The sequence below is a fragment of the Eleutherodactylus coqui genome, chromosome 1 (genome assembly GCF_035609145.1).
Source record: "Eleutherodactylus coqui strain aEleCoq1 chromosome 1, aEleCoq1.hap1, whole genome shotgun sequence".
Taxonomy (NCBI): Eukaryota; Metazoa; Chordata; class Amphibia; order Anura; family Eleutherodactylidae; genus Eleutherodactylus; species Eleutherodactylus coqui.
In genome coordinates this window covers 519,921,036-519,935,793 of record NC_089837.1, presented here as the reverse complement: position 1 = coordinate 519,935,793, position 14,758 = coordinate 519,921,036, and positions in this window count along the sequence as shown.

Sequence of the window (14,758 nt, the reverse complement as noted above, 5' to 3'; positions counted from 1 at the left end):
TCTTTGCTGTTTTTTTCTGACAACATCCACCTTGTCGGAATTATAAAGTGACAATTCCAAAAAATAGAATTTTCCAAATGCGGCGATACCTATTGTTACATTTTTATTTGATTTCTTAATTTTTATGAGATGACTGGTGAAAGAGGGTTTTAATAGGCTTAAATATTCATTTATTGTGTTATTCGTTTTTTTGGATAATTGAAAATTCTTGTTTTACTTGTATATTTTTTTAATCCCCTTAGGGGACTTGAACTTGTGATTGTTTGAATTGCTTATATGGAGTAATGCAATAATTGCAGTATACTACCGTATATTTTCACTGGCGTTTTATTAAGACATGTCTTAGTAGGCAATCATTCATGGCAGCAGCAGGGGGCCTTCAAAAGGCTCCCAGCTACCATGACACCTGGACGGCACCCCACGATCTCATTGCTGGAGGCTATCGGGACATCTCAATCCTAATCAGGGCATTTAAATGCCATAGACAGAATTTAAAGGGCTTCAGCCATAATCGGTGTTATCTTTGATCGAGGCTGTTGTATTGCAGCTATCAAAAATGGACAACACCCACCATGTATGGAGCAGACTTTACGGAGACATTTAGAAAACTGTATACCAACTGAAGACTTTGATGGACTCCCCCCCCCCCCCCCCCAAAAAAAAAAAAAAAAAATTATATATATATATACACAAAAAGGAACCAATAATTCAAGAACTTACACAAATCCATTGTTTTAAGCCTTGTTCTGGTGTGTGAGAGGAGCGCCTACTTCTATACAAAACAGCAAAGCCAATCCAACATAAAATATGTAACAATTTTTTTTTAAAGGCCGCCGTCAAAAATATTACAAAAATTTGCATGATACAAGGCCTCCTTCCCCCCCGAACATTCAGCGACACAATGATGCGGCGCTGCCCGTACCTCTACGACCGCGGCTGCTGTTTCATTATCTCCTCTTCCGATGGCTGCAATTTCCTCTCATCTCGTAGTCACTCACTTTTATGTCTATTTTACGCAGAGGGATTTCTGTGTAAACGGAGCAGTTTAAGCATAATGCTATTAATGTATTTCAATTTCGACTCGGTATGAAGAATTTTATTAGCTCTATCTCTGGCAAATATTTAAATTTTATTATAAAGTTGACAAGAGCAATTACCGAAAATCCAGAGTCCTTACTGGTTCTCCAGAGGGAGGGAGATGCCAAACTGGTGACTCCGAGGCCAAGATGAGCTAAACTGATTGGCCGCTGTATTAGAGTCCCGACCCGCTCACAAGTGGTGCTTTCCTGTATGGAAATGAGAGCCGTGACCCCGGAGCGCAGCATAAAATCATGGGACAAGTCTCAGTGTGAATCTACGTTAGATTAGAAAATCCAGGGATCTGAACGACTTCCAACGAGGCCGGTCATTGGTGTCAGACTAGCGGAGCCTCGCTGCCAACCGCGGGGGGGTTTTCTTGTGTAACGGTGTGGAGAGTATACAGAGATTGGCGTCATCGAGGCAAACATCCTCAAAAAATGCTGGGGCTGCAACTAACATGTCCGAACACACAACTTATTATTCCTTGGCACAGATGGACTATAACAGCAGACCACCAGTTCCGGCCCTTTTGGCGAGACTCCAGGGGGCAAGAGAGTGCAAGAATTGTATCACTGAGCAGCAGAAAAACATCTCCTGGTCAGACAGATTCCAGACATCTGCTGGCCGGGTTTTAATCCCATCTTATCCTTGTTTCCGTTCTTACGCCATTGGCTTTGCCCGAAAGTCGTGCTGAATGTTCCGTCGTGATCATGTATTAAATGATCCCTATTTGCCTGTTTTTTAGCTATTGCGTATGATACAATGACACTATTTTATGCCGAGATATTTGAGATTTACAAATAAAGACAGCATAAGTGCGCAAAGCACAGAGATGTACGTTGCAACAATGTAACAATAGTCCTTTTTCAGCTCATACTTGACACCAGAACACTCCTAACCAGCGTTACATAAATATTATCTACTAGTAGGAAACCCCTCCCAGGGCAGCAACTTCAATAGTAGTTTAGTATGTTAGGCTGAAAAAGACCCCATCCAGTTCAGCCTATTCCTTGCCTCCCCCCAATGTTGATCCAGAAGAAGGCAAAATACCCCCAGAAGCCAATTTTAACCATTTAGAGGGGAAATTAATTCCCGGCTCCAATTTCACAGGACCGCTGATCCTCGTGAAGTTAGTAGTGATTATATCAATATGTGTGTATATATATATATATATATATATATATATATATATATATATATATATATATATATAAACTTTGCTGTCCATAGCAACCAATCACAGTGCAGCGTTCATTTTACCTCAGCAGTAGAAGAAATGAAAGCTGCGCTTTGGTTTCATCAGAGTGCCGTGGCGGCTTACTTGTTCGTGGCCCCACTGTAGATGCTATGGTGATGAGGAGTGACTCTGAGGCATCGGGTGTAGTTACATACTGCATCCACAGGAGGGCAGAGCTGCTGTGATAACAAACTGCACCATATCAGCCAGTGACGTGTAGAAGATATATGGGATGCTATTTTATCTACTATTATGCGGCATATAACAACACAGAGCTGCAGGCTGAGGACATCACAGCCCACAAAACTCATTCATTCATAACAAGGAGACATTAATCCTCATAACCCATACCTCAGCTGCTGCAGAATCTCTTTTGGAAGATTAAAAGAATGATTGATATCAAAAATTACCCTGAGATGTGTGTTATGATGTTCTGCAGCAGTTCAGGAATGTGTTATGATGTTCTGCAGCAGCTGAGGTATATATCTTATGACATACTGCAGCAGCCGGGGGGTGTATTATGAGGTTCTGCAGCAGCTGACGTGTATATTATGAGGTTCAGCAGCTTAGATGGGCGTTATGACATTCTGCAGCTGCTGGAATGTTTATCATGATGTTCTGCAGCAACTGTGATGTGTAGTTTGAAGTTTAGCAACAACTAAGGTGCGTATTATGAGGCTCAACAGCAGCTGCCAGGATTTTTTAATGATGTTCTGCAGCATCTGCAAAAACCATTTATGACAAATGACATTCTGCAGTAGCTAAGGTGAGTATTATCAGGTTTTCCACCAGCTGAAATGTATATGTTGATGTTCTGCAGCAGCTGGAGTGTGTAATATGCTGCTCTGCAGTAACTGAGATTTGTATTATGAGGTTCTGCAGCAGCTGTGATGTTTAGTAAAACGTTCTGCAGCAGCTGAGATCTGTATTACGATGTTTTCCAGATAACATGGAGATATTTATTATGATGTTCTGCAGCAGCTAAGGTCTGTACTATGATGTACTGCAGATAGTACAGAGATATTTATAATGATGTTCTGCAGCAGCTCGGGTGTTTAGTATAAAGTGCTGCAGCAGCTCAGGTCTGATTTACGATGTATTGCAGATAGTACGGAGATATTTATAATGATGTTCTGCAGCAGCTGGGGTGTTTAGTATAACGTTCTGCAGCAGCTGAGGTCTGTATTACAATGTACTCCAGGTAGTACAGAGATATTTATAATGATGATCTGCAGCAGCTGAGGTCTGTATTACAATGTACTCCAAATAGTACAGAGATATTTATAATGATGTTCTGCAGCAGCTGAGATGTTCAGTATAACGTTCTGCAGCAGCTGAAATCTGTATTATGATGCACTCCAGATAGTATAGAGATATTTATAATGATGTTCTGCAGCAGCTGGGATGTTCAGTATAATGTTCTTCAGCAGCTGAGGTCTGTATTACAATGTACTCCATATAGTACGGAGATATTTACAATGATGTTCTGCAGCAGCTAAGGTTTGTATTACAATGTACTACAGATAGTATGGAGATAATTATAATGATGTTCTGCAGCAGCTGAGGTCTGTTTTACGATGTACTCCAGATAGTACGGAGATATTTATAATGATGTTCTGCAGCAGCTGAGGTCTGTATTACAATGTACTGCAGTTAGTACAGAGATATTTAAGATGATGTTGTGCAGCAGCTTAGGTCTGTATTATGATGCACTCCAGATAGTAAGGAGATATATTTATAATGATGTTCCGCAGCAGCTGAAATGTTCAGTATAATGTTCTGCAGCAGCTGAGGTCTGTATTACAATGTAGTCCAGATAGTATGACGATATTTATTAGGATGTTCTGCAGCAGCTGAGGTCTGTATTACAATGTACTCCAGAGAGTACGGGGAAATTTATAATGATGTTCTGCAGCAGCTGAGGTCTGTATTACAATGTACTCCAGTTAGAACAGAGATATTTATGATGATGTTCTGCAGCAGCTTAGGTCTGTATTATGATGCACTCCAGATAGTAAGGAGATATATTTATAATGATGTTCCGCAGCAGCTGAGATGTTCAGTATAATGTTCTGCAGCAGCTGAGGTCTGTATTACAATGTACTCCAGATAGTATGACGATATTTATTAGGATGTTCTGCAGCAGCTGAGGTCTGTATTACAATGTACTCCAGATAGTACAGGGATATTTATAATGATGCTCTGAAGCAGCTGAGATGTTCAGTATAATGTTTTGCTGCAGCTGGGGTGTTTAGTATAACACTCTGCAGCAGCTAAGATCTGTATTACGATGTTCTCCAGATAACATGGAGATATTTATTATGATGTTCTGCAGCAGCTAAGGTCTGTATTACAATGTACTCCAGATAGTACCGAGATATTTATAATGATGTTCTGCAGCAGCTGAGGTCTGTATTACAATGTACTCCAGTTAGCACAGAGATATTTATGATGATGTTCTGCAGCAGCTTAGGTCTGTATTATAATGCACTCCAGATAGTAAGGAGATAGATTTATAATGATGTTCCGCAGCAGCTGAGATGTTCAGTATAATGTTCTGCAGCAGCTGAGGTCTGTATTACAATGTACTCCAGATAATATGACAATATTTATTAGGATGTTCTGCAGCAGCTGAGGTCTGTATTACAATGTACTCCAGATAGTACGGGGAAATTTATAATGATGTTCTGCAGCAGCTGAGGCCTGTATTACAATGTACTCCAGGTAGTATGGAGATATTTATAATGATACTCTGAAGCAGCTGAGATGTTCAGTATAATGTTCTGCAGCAGCTGAGGTGTTTAGTATAATGCTCTGCAGCAGCTGAGATCTGTATTACGATGTTCTCCAGATAACATGGAGATATTTATTATGATGTTCTGCAGCAGCTAAGGTCTGTATAACAATGTACTCCAGATAGTACCGAGATATTTATAATGATGTTCTGCAGCAGCTGAGGTCTGTATTACAATGTACTCCAGTTAGCACAGAGATATTTATGATGATGTTCTGCAGCAGCTTAGGTCTGTATTATGATGCACTCCAGATAGTAAGGAGATATATTTAGAATGATGTTCCGCAGCAGCTGAGATGTTCAGTATAATGTTCTGCAGCAGCTGAGGTCTGTATTACAATGTACTCCAGATAGTATGACGATATTTATTAGGATGTTCTGCAGCAGCTTAGCTCTGTATTACAATGTACTCCAGATAGTACGGGGAAATTTATAATGATGTTCTGCAGCAGCTGAGGCCTGTATTACAATATACTCCAGGTAGTATAAAGATATTTAAAATGATGCTCTGAAGCAGCTGAGATGTTTAGTATAATGCTCTGCAGCAGCTGAGATCTGTATTACGATGTTCTCCAGATAACATGGAGATATTTATTATGATGTTCTGCAGCAGCTAAGCTCTGTATTACAACGTACTCCAGATAGTACAGCGATATTTATAATGATGTTCTGCAGCAGCTGCGGTCTGTATTACAATGTACTCCAGATAGTACGGAGATATGTATAAAGATGTTCTGCAGCAGCTGAGATTTGTATTACAATGTACTGCAGATAGTATGGATATATTTATAATGATGTTCTGCAGCAGCTGTGTGGATTATGAGGTTCTGTGTCAGCTAGGGTGTTTATTAGGATGTTCTGCAGCATCTACAGATCTGATGTGTGAGAAGCTGTGAAGAGAGAAGCTGTGTGTATGTTTGTTTCTGCATGACTGCTTATCGCTATATAATCATTCGCTTGTGAATAATGTCATGTTTATACAATTATTATGTGTCAGTGGGAAATCTTTATCGATGTGTATTATAATAATGACAACAATAACAGCAGCGCCGAGGAGCAGAGCCATAGTACAAATCATTCATCCGGTGTATCACTACTCACTCAGGAGGTCTATGGGACTCTTCAGCACCACGGACAGCGGCGTCCTCCAAGAACCTCAACCATCCCGCACTGTAGTGCACCACGATAACCTGCCATCTAATCCTCAGCTCCTCAACCACCAGTGAGACAAGTCCTCAGTATGTGACTTGTACCGTAACCACTTCTCCAATCACAGATATGATGCAACCGTACAGGTAGAGGTGCAAGAAAGGAGCAAGGTGTTTACCTGTCCCTGCAGTGCAGGATCTGACATGGATGATGTGGGTTCAGGACATGCGTCTATTTACTCACCATCAATTCTCTACAGTAATAAACCTTCTGCTGATCCAACATGCCAACAAATCTTGAAATGCTACCAGCAATAGGTTAGTGACCATGGATATGATATTATGTAACTGATGGAAAAGGTCCCATGATACTATGTGAAGCACAAATGTATCCCTATTTCATGTGCCTGACAACGAAAAACTAGACCCATCTATATACAGTTTAATGCGCACAAGTTCTGGCCAAAAACCTTATAACAGTAGTGGGCAATAAGACCCAATTGGAGTCTAGTCTACAGGAAAGGGGAGATGATGAAGGTTATGCTTTGTAAAATAGGGATCAGCAGGGGAAAGTTTAGACAAGAAGAGCTAAAGGTGTATTCTGCTTTGGACAGTAACTCCATGTTAGAAGAGAAGACCAGCAATAACCTGATCAGGAGAAGTCCTCCTGCTGAAATACTAGTATTGCAGTGTAATATGTGGTAGGACCTGACAAGAACTATTCCGTTTTCTAGCAATGCCACCATATGGGAAATTAGAGGCCTTTTCTGGGACTTATTTATTGATGACCTTTCCTCAGGTTAGGTAACCAATAACTGATCAGCCATGACCAGTGATCAGTTGTTATTGGCAGGTCCTGACTGGCCCCACCCCCTACAAGAGTAACAGCAGAGAAAGAGTATTATGTAGTGCAGGAAGTGCTACTCTATCATAGTGGGAGCCTGTCCATGCCGCTGTTGTGGTTGGGGCAGGCAACATAGGAACTAGGGTACACTGCGGACACCAGACTTACAAAAATATTTCAACAAACACACTTGGAGCTGAATTTGCCATAGAAGCTTCTGTTAATAGATACACAACAGGTGGTAATTCAGTAAAGACAACCTTAACTGACTATAACTAAGTGTATGCTTAACTCTGACGTAAGTGGGGGATAGTCACAATCTGTTGTGAATCACAATGATCAGCAACACACTTCAACTGTAGAACATGCGGTACCACACAATCTTTCAACACAGCAAAATAGTCTGAAAGTAATTTTTGTCCAATAACTTGTCCACAAATGGATGAATATGTGTTCGTCTGGTGTTGGCCCGAGCTCATGTATTTTAACTGGCAGGTCTGCTTTTAAGTCACTACACGTGTGCACATATTGGGCCTTTTCCTGAGGGCCCACCTCACTTACCCATCTCCAACGGGATCAGTACCGTTATGTAGGTGACACATCTTTGGATGTATGTTGAGGTACTCGAATTTGTAGAGCTGTATGATGATGTTTGTAGCAATCTCAAATACTGCTCTCTATGTAGAAGAATATAACTACTATAATACTGCTTCCATGTACAAGAATATAACTACTATAATACTGCCCCCTATGTACAAGAATATAACTACTATAATACTGCCTCCTATGTACAAGAATATAACTACTATAATACTGCTCCTATGTACAAGAATATAACTACTATAATACTGTCCCCTATGTACAAGAATATAACTACTATAATACTGCCCCCCTATGTACAAGAATATAACTACTATAATACTGCCCCCTATGTACAAGAATATAACTACTATAATACTGCCCCCTATGTACAAGAATATAACTGCTATAATACTGCCTCCTATGTACAAGAATATAACTACTATAATACTGCCCCCTATGTACAAGAATATAACTACTATAATAGTGCTCCTATGTACAAGAATATAACTACTATAATAGTGCCCGCTATGTACAAGAATATAACTACTATAATAGTACCTCCTATGTACAACAATATAACTACTATAATACTGCCCCCTATGTACAAGAATATTACTATAATACTGTCCCCTATGTACAAGAATATAACTACTATAATAGTACCTCCTATGTACAAGAATATAACTACTATAACACTGCCCCTATGTACAATAATATAACTACTATAATACTGCTTCCTATGTACAAGAATATAACTACTATAATACTGCCCCCTATGTACAAGAATATAACTACTATAATACTGCCCTCTATGTATAAGAATATAACTACTATAATACTGCCCTCTATGTACAAGAATATAACTACTATAATATTGCCTCCTATGTACAATAATATAAATACTATAATACTGCCCCCTATGTACAAGAATATAACTACTACAATACTGCTCCCCTATGTACAAGAATATAACTACTATAATACTGCTCCTATGTACAAGAATAGAACTACTATAATACTACCCCCTATGTACAAGAATATAACCACTATAATACTGCCCCCTATGTACAAAAATATGACAACTATAATACTGCTCCCTATGTACAAGAATATAACTACTATAATACAGCCCCCTATGTACAAGAATATAACAACTATAATACTGCCCCCTATGTATAAGAATATAACTACTATAATACTGCATCCTATGTACAAGAATATAACTACTATAATACTGCCCCCTATGTACAAGAATATAACTACTATAATACTGCCCCCTATATGTACAAGAATATAACTACTATAATACTGCCCCTATGTATAAGAATATAACTACTATAATACTGCCCCCTATATACAAGAATATAACTACTATAATACTGCTCCTATGTACAAGAATATAACTACTATAATACGGCCTCTTATGTACAAGAATATAACTACTATAATACAGCCCCCTATGTACAAGAATATAACTACTATAATACTGCCTCCTATGTACAAGAATATAACTACTATAATACAGCCCCCTATGTACAAGAATATAACTACTATAATACTGCCTCCTATGTACAAGAATATAACTATTATCATACTACCCCTATCTACAAGAATATGACTACTATAATACTGCTCCCTATGTGCAAGAATATAACTACTTTAATACTGCCCCCTATATGTACAAGAATATAACTACTATAATACTGCCCCCTATGTATAAGAATATAACAAATATAATACTGTCTTCTATGTACAAGGACATAACTACTATAATATTGCCTCCTATGTAAATAATATAAATACTATAATACTGCCCCCCATGTACAAGAATATAACTACTATAATACTGCCCCCTATATGTACAAGGATATAACTACTATAATACTGCCCCCTATGTGCCAGAATATAACTATCATAATACTGCCTCCTATGTATGGGAATATAACTGCTATAATACTGCCCCCTATGTGCCAGAATATAACTATTATAATACTGCCTCCTATGTACAAGAATATGACAACTATAATACTGCTCCTATTTACAAGAATATAACTAATATAATACTCCCTCTATGTACAAGAATATAACTACTATAATACTGCCTCCTATGTACAAGAATATAACAACTATAATACTGCCTCCTATGTACAAGAATATAACAACTATAATACTGCTCCCTATGTGCAAGAATATAACTACTATAATACTGCCCCCTATATGTACAAGAATATAACTACTATAATACTGCCCCTATGTATAAGAATATAACTACTATAATACTGCCCCCTATATACAAGAATATAACTACTATAATACTGCTCCTATGTACAAGAATATAACTACTATAATACGGCCTCTTATGTACAAGAATATAACTACTATAATACAGCCCCCTATGTACAAGAATATAACTACTATAATACTGCCTCCTATGTACAAGAATATAACTACTATAATACAGCCCCCTATGTACAAGAATATAACTACTATAATACTGCCTCCTATGTACAAGAATATAACTATTATCATACTACCCCTATCTACAAGAATATGACTACTATAATACTGCTCCCTATGTGCAAGAATATAACTACTTTAATACTGCCCCCTATATGTACAAGAATATAACTACTATAATACTGCCCCCTATGTATAAGAATATAACAAATATAATACTGTCTTCTATGTACAAGGACATAACTACTATAATATTGCCTCCTATGTAAATAATATAAATACTATAATACTGCCCCCCATGTACAAGAATATAACTACTATAATACTGCCCCCTATATGTACAAGGATATAACTACTATAATACTGCCCCCTATGTGCCAGAATATAACTATCATAATACTGCCTCCTATGTACAAGAATATAACTGCTATAATACTGCCCCCTATGTGCCAGAATATAACTATTATAATACTGCCTCCTATGTACAAGAATATGACAACTATAATACTGCTCCTATTTACAAGAATATAACTAATATAATACTCCCTCTATGTACAAGAATATAACTACTATAATACTGCCTCCTATGTACAAGAATATAACTACTATAATACTGCTCCTATGTACAAGAATATAACTACTATAATACTGCCCCCTATGTACAAGAATATAACTACTATAATACTGCCTCCTATGTACAAGAATATAACTACTATAATACTCCCCCTGTGTACAAGAATATAACTACTATAATACCCCCCGATGTACAAGAATATAACTACTACAATACTGCCCCCTATGTGCCAGAACATAACTACTATAATTCTGCCCCCTATGTACAAGAATATAACTACTATAATACTGCCCCTATGTACAAGAATATAACTACTATAATACTGCCCCCTATGTACAAGAATATAACTACTATAATACTGTCCCCTATGTACAAGAATATAACTACTATAATACTGCCTCCTATGTACAAGGATATAACTACTGTAATACTGCCCCATATGTAAAAGATTATAACTACTATAATACTGCCCACTATGTACAAGAATATAACTACTATAATAGTGCCCCCTATGTGCCAGAACATAACTACTATAATACTGCTCCCTATGTACAAGGATATAACTACTATAATACTGCCCCCTATGTACAAGAATATAACTACTATAATACTGCCCAATACGTACAAGTATATAACTACTATAATACTGCCCCTACGTACAAGTATATAACTACTATAATATTGCCCTCTATGTACAAGAATATAACTGCTATAATACTGGCCCTATGTACAAGAATATAACTACTATAATACTGCCTCCTATGTACAAGCATATAACTACTATAATACTGGCCCCTATGTACAAGAATATAACTACTATAATACTGCCTCTTATGTACAAGAATATAACTACTATAATACTGCCCCCTATGTACAAGAATATAACTACTATAATACTGCTCCCTATATACAAGAATATAACTACTATAATACTGCCTCCTATATACAAGAATATAACTACTATAATACTGCTCCTATGTACAAGAATATAACTACTATAATACTGCCCCCTATGTACAAGAATATAACTACTATAATACTGCCTCCTATATACAAGAATATAACTGCTATAATACTGCCTCCTATATACAAGAATATAACTACTATAATACTGCTCCTATGTACAAGAATATAACTACTATAATACTGCCCCCTATGTACAAGAATATAACTACTATAATACTACCTCCTATGTACAAGAATATAACTACTATAATACTGCTCCCTATATACAAGAATATAACTACTATAATACTGCCTCCTATATACAAGAATATAACTACTATAATACTGCCCCCTATATACAAGAATACAACTACTATAATACTGCCCCCTATGTACAAGAATATAATTACTATAATACTGCCTACTTCCTAGCCATATTCCAAGCCAACCTGTTTATACTGTATACCATGCAATTACTGATGAAATGCACAGACATGAACCATATCCAGATCCATACATGCCAGTATGCGATGTGCATGCTCTAATGGTATAATGTCAGGTATCATTCAGCTATCTCTTGTCCTGTCACATTGATGTTCCTGGCTCATGTTTATCTGGTCAGGGCTCATCCGTATTATCGCAGCAGAGCATTTCTAGTCTCTTTCACTTCCGCATATTCATGTTATTTTTGTGCAGTAACTTGTAAAAACTTTTTGGCAGAATTGTCCCCCCAGATGAACAACAGATTGAAGACATATTGGTTGGGAAGTAATTACACAACTTGTTACCGCCGCGTTAGACGCATCACTGTGAGGTGATACTCAACAATCTCATCCTGCTCCGCTACCCAATTTATCCAAAAGGGAAATGACTTGTATTTTACAGCAACTTTCAGGCCATGTTGGTATTTAGTTTTCGAATAGAGCCTCTAGGCTTGAGCTGCTGTTGTGGTATGATGAAGAAGACATAACACTTACTGACGTTAAACAGGTGTGGCTTCTTCTTATACACTCTGTGCCGCTGCGGGGCAACTCTCCTCCTACTGTCTCATAGTGTAGAAACTTTTTTAATTCACCCTATTTTATGATGAAGCTAAAGTCTACTAATCACAAGAATTCATGAGCCACTGCTTTCCCCTGGATCATCAGACTCCTCTCCTGGCATGCTCTGTGCTGCTGGGCATCTTGGTTGTTTATCTCAGAGAGCAGTAGCTGAGAAGCGATACAGTTGTATCCACTTCTCAGCTAAGATAAGGTCTAGCTATGTACAATGTTTCAGTCTGGAATCTGGGCTGTTGAGCTCACAGAGCATTGTCTATACTGGATACAACTATATCTCAGCTGACAGCAGGCCTAGCTATATGCAATTTACCAATCTGGAGTCTGGGCTGCTGAGCTCACCGAGCATTGTCTAGATTAGATAAAATTGTATCCAAGAAAATTGCGCGAGATTTGTGCGTTGCGAGGTGCACAAATCTTGCACGAATATGAACCCCATTCTTTTGAATGGGGTCATATGCATGAGCAATTTTTTCCTGCATCACATCACGGTGTCGTAAAACATTGCGGCATGTCCTATCTTTGGATGTTCCCTCGGAAAGCATTGCATCACCCATTATTTAAATGGGACCGGCTCAGCATAGCACAGCGTGCGAGGTGCACACAAGTCAAAAAGGCCAAGCTTTTTAGCTCACAGAGCATTGTCTAAACTAAATACAATTATATCCAATTCTCAGCTTCGTACTGGACTTGCTATGTACAATGTATCAGCCTGGAGTCTAGGCTGTTCAGCTCATGCAGCATTGTCTAGATCAGTTTTTACAAATTCCAGTCCTCATGGAGCCCCAACAGGTCATGTTTTCAGGATTTCCTCAGTTTTGCACAGGTGATGTTATTATTGTTGGTGCCTCAGATGTTGCCACAGGTGTTCTTACTATAGGAGATCCTAAAAAAAATGAGCTGTTGGGGTGCCTTGAGGACTGGAGTTGGTGAACACTGTTCTAGACCATAGTTGGGAAACAATGATCTAAACCAGTGTTTTCCAACTCCAGTCCTCAAGGCACCCCAACAGCTCATGCCTTCAGGATATCCTATAACCAGAGCACCTGTGGCAACATCTGAGGCACCGACAATAATTACATCACCTGTGCAATACTGAGGAAATCCTGAAAACACAACCTGTTGGGTTATCCTGAAGACTGAATTTGGGAAATGGTGGTCTAGACTGAATTGAATTGCATCCACTTCTCTGCTGAGAATAGGACTTGTAACTGTATGAACAGTATGAGCTTCCACTGGAAGAAATGGCTATTACCCTGTTTCCCTGAAAATAAGACATACCCTGAAAATAAGACATGGCATGATTTTCCTGAATTTTTGAGGATGCAAAATTATTTTTTAGGCTTTTTGAGGATGCTTGAAATATAAGCCCTACTCCAAAGTTAAGCCCTGCTAACAGTTAATTAAAAAAGTCAATTTAAATAGTGTCCAGAACAAAAATTAATATAAGACACTGTCTTATTTTCGGGGAAACACGGTAGTTACTTTAGTGGGTACAATATATGGAAAAGAATGGTGCTGGTTTTGGAATAGAAGCAACCCCTTTTTTTTCCCTAATTTTTACAGCCCCTTTAAGAAAATGTAAGCCCCACCCCACATCATCCCAACAGAGATGCTGATCTCCGACTCCAGCACAGATCCCTTACAGTTTTCTGTTTGTAGATAGGATTTTGCTTCCTGTTCCAGCTTTCCTCAGATCATTTGCAAACTACATTTGCTGTTGATTTAAATTAAGGCACGCATCAACATCAATATCTGTCATTCCTCAATACTTGTACAAATATGTAATCTGCGAACGGAAAGTAATACTTTTCACGAATCCCTTCTCCAGGCTTCAAAATATTGGAGTACAAATCAAAGTAAAATGGCCTGTCGCATTATAGTAAAGCATTTAGATTTGTCTGCTAACGAAATATTGTATGAAGTCATTACTCTGCATTAAGAGCGGCTGTCTGCGCATGGAAATGCTTATGTATGGAGGGAGGGGAGCGCTCTGCAGCCTGCCGGATCTAATAGTATGGGTGTCATTAATAGGCTTA